Here is a 6624-nt window from a genome sequence, read left to right as displayed (position 1 = left end):
CTCTGCTTCCTAACTGTCCCTAACTGTTCAGAGGAAGAGGCCAATGGGGAGAGCAGTGGGCTCAGTGCTGAGCTCCTGACCTCCAGAGATGGTGAGCCCAATGTTTGCAGGGGAACTAAATATGGTGACCAGAGCTCAAGCTCAGTAGCTGCAGTAGTTTTGTTGCTGCTGTTCCCTGGCTGAGTTCGACTAGGTCCCAGCCTTTCTGGCGGCGGGCCAGGTGGGAGGAGCTGGTTCTCTCTGTTTGTGTTGTCAAGCGGGCCATGCTGCCAGGATGTGGAGGTCAGGGGGATAGAGGGGGGAGGAACGCTATGGGGGTGGAGTTGGGGAAAGCTCAAGCATGTGACTCCGAGGCTGCTGCTCACATTACATCACTGCAACTTCAGCAGCAGCTCCAAGAAGTAAATATTAAGGGCCGGTTGTGCTCACCCGGTCGCCCCTTCTCCTGAGTCCTGGCATTCCTGTTTCCCTGGGACCAACTGGGCTGCGCCGAACAGGTCACTCCCGCCCCTGTGCCCTGTGTTATTCCCGTATTGAGCAGGTCACGTCCAATCCCGGGGTTGCTGGCGTTCCTGTGCCACGGAGGAGCTGCAGGACGGAGCTTACTGGTAACTTCTTTCTTTTCACGCTGTCCCGGGGAATCTTGGGATTTGCAAAAACAACAAGGAGTCTGGTGGCACCTTAAAGACTAACGGATTTATTTGGGCATAAGCTTTCCTGGGTAAAAACCTCACTTCTTCAGATGCCTGCATCTGTAACTTTCACTCTATGCATCTGAAGAAGTGAGGTTTTTACCCAGGAAAGCTTATGCCCAAATAAATCCGTAGTCTTTAAGGTGCCACCAGACTCCTTGTTGTTTTTGTAGATACAGACTAACACGGCTACCCCCTGATACTTGGGATTTGCAGGCACCGTCTTGTTCTGGCTCTACAAAGCTGTGCCTACCCCATGCTGGCTGTGCAGCATGTTGTTCCCATGAATCTCGTTAGGGTGGCCATTATGATGGGTTTGTAGTGGCATAAGGAGATTTAAGGTGAGTGACTCAGAAAAACACCTGATATATTGTTTGAGCATAGGTTTGGACTGTGGACCCCCTGTGCAGCTGGGCAGTGTGGCCGAGGAAGCCATTCTGGCCTGTTCCCTAGGCATATTGTCTTCTTGCATAAAGAATGAGCTGAACTTTTCATGTGACTGTGATCCATCTTGGCCTGTCAGTGTGGGTAAGGTTGGGAGGCAGCTTAGGTGGAAGGAGAAAGGTGTCAAAAGGGGGTGGGATGCTTTTTGCACCCATTTGGTGCATTTTTGTTGCCCAGCTGCAAGATACCCATTTTCTTATGTCTTCAGTGATAGCATGCAGGAATGGAGAATGCTTTGGGAAGGGGGGGGTTCCCATTGAGCCAGGCTGTGGTCTCTCTTTAGGAGATACTCTGTAAGGTTTCTCTCTGACATGCTTAGATCAAGCTCTGCCTCTTCTGTACATGTTTTTGGGGGATATCACATCACCTGGGCCCCCACAGGTCCAACCTGGTCCTGCTTCAGTGTAATGCTGCAGCTCCAGTGGTAGGAGAAGGTGACAGACTGATCTGCCATGATGGTTGCAGTACTCCTGTACATTATTCATGCTCTATTTGAGGCAGGGGGTAGCTGGACTCTTACCTGAATCCTCCTTTGTTTCTCTAAGTGGTTTTTAATTTATTCCCATGCATATGTGCTGGTAAGAGGTTCTGGACTAACATACATTAGGAATGGAGGTCCTTCTAATCCCACATGAGGTATAGCATGGGCAATGATAGGTCATCTTCCTCACATTACTGTCAGTGTTTCTCATCTTTGTCCTGGAGGGATCACATGTAGGGGTGCTGCCATGAGTTATCCAATCCTTGCAGGGCCGGCTCTAGCTTTTTTGCTGCCCCAAGCAGCAAAAAAAAGCGCCGCCCCCGAGGCCCCCCCCCCGCGCCCCGCGCCCCCCCCCCCCCCGCTGAGCGCCGCCGGAGCCCGCCCCCGCCCCCTGCCGCCGGAACCCCCCTCCAGCGCCGCGCCCGCGCACTGCCCCCCCTCCGCCGAGCGCTGCGGCGCTGGAGCCCGCCCCTGCCCCCTGCAGAGCGCCGCTGGAACCCCCCCCCCGCGGAATACCGCGCCGCGCTCCCCCCGCCGCCCCTTACCAGGTGCCGCCCCAAGCATGTGCTTGGGTGCCTGGTGCCTGGAGCCGGCCCTGAAACCTTGGCCTCTCTACTGAGTGTGCCAAATAAGGCCAGTTGTGGTAGCGTTTTTTGTGTCGTGGACACCAGTCCTAGTAGGAACTGACTGAGACCACAACTAATTTCAAACAGGGGCCATCCAATAGAAACAGCTTTTAGTCATTACTAACCTGTGCCGGATTGTAACTGGTGACGGAGAGGTGAAAGTCTTCAGATTCGATTTTAACCTCTCTAACAGTGGTTCCCCTCCAATCCCCTGCAATGTCTTTTATTCTAAATGTGAGCCTTTCTGTTTCTATTCTAAAACAATGTCTATACTTAAACCGCTACGGCGGCACAGTTGCAGTAGCCCTTCAGTGTAGCCACTCAATACAGCGATGACAGGGATTCTTCTGTCACTATAGTTAATCCACCTCCCTGAGAGGTGGTAGCTAGGTTGACAGAAGAATTCTTCTGTAGACCTAGTATTGTCTACACCGGGGGTTAGGTCGGCTTCACTATGTTGCTCAGGGGGTGGATTTTTCACATCCCTGAGTGACATAGCTTGGTCGACTTATCTTTTTAGTGTAGACCTGGCCCCAGTGAAATAAAAGGGATTAAATCCCCTAGTTTTAATGAAAAGTTGGAGACATTATTAATTTGTATTGCAGGCAACCATCAAGAATCAGGAACACATAGTGCTAGGTGTTGCACAGTCATGGTATAAAAAATGACCCCTGGTCTAAAGAGCTCACAGTCTAGATTATTACCAGAAATAACATGTGGATGAGACAAGCGCGTCAGGGGCGGTGGTGTCTAAGGGTGAGGTATCAGTAAGGCTGACTAGTTACACATTAAGCAGAGCAGAGATCTCTGCTCACTGCGTGCCTAGTCAGGTGGGGAGTGGATACCTCCGTTTAATGTATGATAACTTGTTAACTTTCCTGTGTCCTTGTCCTCCCCCTCTCCGAATTCCCCATTTGTCTGTTTCATCCACCAGTTACATCTTGTCATAACCTTGATTGTGAGCTCTGTGGGGCACAGACTGTCTGCACAACTGGGAGTTGCAGGCTGAGTCATATGTTGTCAAAAAATAATTTTAACCTATATTTGAAATAATATCTCAGATTTGACCTTCTCTTTGTTGTGTTTTGGTCTGCAAGTTGGTGACAGTGGGTTCTTTAGCCTGAACCAGACCTGTCAGTCATTGGTAGTAGGGGAATGCCCTTGTCCCTGAAGTTCCCTCCATTTTTTTGCCTTCCCAGTGGCCAGCTGCTCAGTCAGGTGCCTCAGCTGCAGGGCTTTACTGAGGGAAATTTCAGACTTGATTTCAGATTTCTGACTAACAGTTTGGTTTAATATTCTCAGCTGTGTCCCAGAGCTGCATTTGCCATTTGGGAAGATTTCCCCCTCAGCTCTGTTTCCCCTCCTGCAGTGTTTGCAGCAGCTGGTGCCCCTGCAGACTTCAGAGAGACAGCGAGGCCAAGAAAAGCCAGCGGCAAAAGGAAGCGTCTTTGCCTCCTGCTTCATCCCCATATTAAGTGTCTCATTGGGGAGCTCAGCCGGCTCTACAGGCAGATTGCACCTTCCCTCATCAGCCCACTCTGGGTGGAGTTGGCTTGGCACCCCTTCCCCAGGCATGGAAAGAACCAGATAGAATTGTGAAAACTGACTCCAGGGGCAAGCGGTTTCCCCTTCTGTAATCCCCAAGAGGGGAGTGAAGCCAGAAGGGCAGCACACTACATAGAAAATCAAAAATTGTACCTGCAACCCACACTAGCAGCCACACTCCTGACTGCTGAGGTCAGCCACCTCCTCCCCTCAGGCACTGGGCACAGCATGGACATTGTCAACACATGGTTGCCTAATGGTAGCTTAAGTACAAGCGATCATGACTTGATCACATTTATAATGTACAAACAGAATGAAGTCCAAACCAGTAATATATATACTTGGTGCATCAAAAAGGGCAGTTACACAAAGCTGAAAAAAATTATCAGCCATATCAGCTGAGAGGAATAATTTAATCAGAAAAATATGAATGATGATTTGGAGTTGTGGAAGCAAAAAAAAAAAAAAAACCTGACAGAAAGGAAATGCAGTCACTTTACTAGATGCCCCAAAACCCTCAATCAAGGAAAAATGCTGTACTGGTTAAAAAGACGACATGGTTTAGAGGGGAAGTGAAGGCAGCTATAAAACCCCCCCAAAAACATAACTAATGGAAGAAAGGGGTCGATACTAATTAATATAAATAAGAAACTAGAAATAGTAGAAAATTGATAAGGGAAGCAAAGGGACACATTGATAAATCTATGGCCAGCAGAGTCAAGGACAATAAGGAGTTTTTAAAGTATATAAGGAACAAAAGAACCCTAACTATGGTATTGATACATTACTAGATGGAAATGGTAGAATGATTGATAATAATGGAGAAAAGGCAGACATGTTCTATAAATATTTCTGTTTTGTATTTGGGAGGGAAAAAAACAGATAATGTCATACCATAGGATGACACTCTTCCCACTGCACTAGTATCTCAGGAGGATGTTAAACAGCAGCTACTAAAATTAGACATTTTAAAATCAGCAGGCCCAGATAATTTTAATCCAAGAAGTTTAAAAGAGCTGGGTGAAGAGCTTGCTGGATTATTAATGTTGACTTTCAATAAGTCTGTGAACATTGGTGAAGTTTCAGAAGACTGAAAGAAAGCTAATGTTGTGCCAATATTTAAAACGGGTAAATGGGATCACCTGGGTGATCATAGGCCTGTCAGTTTGATGTCAATTTCAGGCAAAATAATGGTGTGGTTAATACAGGACTTGATTAAAAAAGAGTTAATGGAGGGTAATATAATTAATGCCAATCAATATGGGTTTATAGAAAATAGATCTTTTCAAAATTGATATTTTTTGATGAGATTACAAGTTTGGTTGATAAAGGTAATAGTGTTAATATAATAGACTTCTTGAGGTGTTGCACAACATTTTAATTAAAAAAACAGAACAATGTAAAATTAACATGACATACATTAAATGGATTAAAACTGGCTGAAAAGTCTCAAAATACAATTATAAATGGGGAATCCTCATAGAGCAGGTGTGTTTCTACTGGGGTCATGGAAGGATCAGTTCTTGGCCCTACACTATTTAATATCTTTACCAGTGACCTGGAAGAAAACTTAAAATCACCACTGATGAAGTTTGCAGATGACATAAAAATAGGGGAGTTGCAAATAATGAAGAGGACAAGTCACTGATACAGAGAGATCTGGGTTGCTCAGTAAAGTGGGTGCAAGCAAGCAATATGCATTTTAATACAGCTAAATGTAAATATATGCTTCTAGGAACAAAGAGTGCAGGCCATATTTATAGGATGGGGGACCATCCGGGGAGGCAATAACTCTGAAAAAGATTTGTGGGTCATGATGGTTAATCAGCTGAATGTGAGCTCCCAGTGTGACACTGTGGCCAAAAGGGCTAATGTGATCCTTGGATGCATAAATGGGAATTTCCAGTAGGAGTAAAGAAGTTATTTTATCTCTGTATTTGGCACTGGTGTAACTACTGCTGGAATACTGTGTCTGGTTCAGTGTCCACAATTCAAGAAGAGGTTGATAAATTGTAGAGGGCTCAAAGAAGAGTCATGAGAATGATTAAAGGATTAGAAAACATGCCTTTTAATGATAGATTAAATGAGCTCAAGAAAAGGTTAATGGGTTACTTATTTTCAGTCTATAAAGCATCTACCTGAGGAAGAAATATTTAATAATAGGCTCTTCAGTCTCGCAGATAAAAGTATAACATGATTCAATGGCTAGAAATTGAAACTAGATGAGTTCGGACTGAAAATAAAGTGTACATTTTTAGCTGTGAGGGTAATTAACCCTTGGAACAATTTACGCAGGGTTGTGGTCAATTCTGCATCATTGACAGTTTTTAAATCAAGATTGGATGTTTTTATAGGAATTACTTTGGTAAATTCTGGGGCCTGTGGGATACAAGAGGTCAGATTAGATGATCACAATATTCTCTTCTGGCTTTGGACTTGATTAATTTATGAACACCAGAGAGTGTGCTAAGAGGCATTTGGGTCCAGTTCCTTTTCTCTGCTGCCACTTCTGTAATAAGCCTCCAGGGATCCCTGCTGATTTCCTAGGGTAGACTTCCAGGGGAGAGACAGACCCATGTAGCCCATGTAAATCCTCCATCTGGCCCATGTAGATCCTATGCAATAGAGAGGGTTAGATTTTCTGGGGACTCCGTTCTTCAGCCCCTGGCCAGTATCTTCCCAGAGAGAGATAGAAGGGGTCCTTGTTTTGTTTCCCATAGGTGCGCTCACGCACACACAAAGGGATTTCTTTCTCCTTAGTAGAGAAAAGCCAGTTCTCTGAATGAAAGTTAGGGGATAAAAATAATAAAAGGTATATGTTAAACCAAACAAAATA

At 45.6% G+C, this 6624-nt stretch overlaps 1 protein-coding gene across 3 annotated transcripts in view; it reads left to right on the top strand.

Moving 5' to 3' along the window:
• Positions 1 to 336: 336 nt before the first annotated feature.
• Positions 337 to 6624, top strand: part of NR1H3 (nuclear receptor subfamily 1 group H member 3) — a 52774-nt gene continuing 46486 nt past the window's right edge. For 2 of the 3 annotated variants that reach the window (XM_034769485.1, XM_034769483.1), the window contains exon 1: positions 337 to 608. The gene's annotated coding sequence lies outside the window, so the exon portion shown is untranslated. Of the gene's footprint in view, positions 609 to 908; positions 1034 to 6624 lie in introns of all 3 variants that reach the window. The other variant, XM_034769484.1, reaches the window with a different exon arrangement.

Source organism: Trachemys scripta, chromosome 4 (genome assembly GCF_013100865.1).
Source record: "Trachemys scripta elegans isolate TJP31775 chromosome 4, CAS_Tse_1.0, whole genome shotgun sequence".
Classification (NCBI taxonomy): Eukaryota; Metazoa; Chordata; order Testudines; family Emydidae; genus Trachemys; species Trachemys scripta.
Note: the sequence above shows the minus strand (reverse complement) of the source record. Positions and strands in the feature narration are given on the sequence as shown.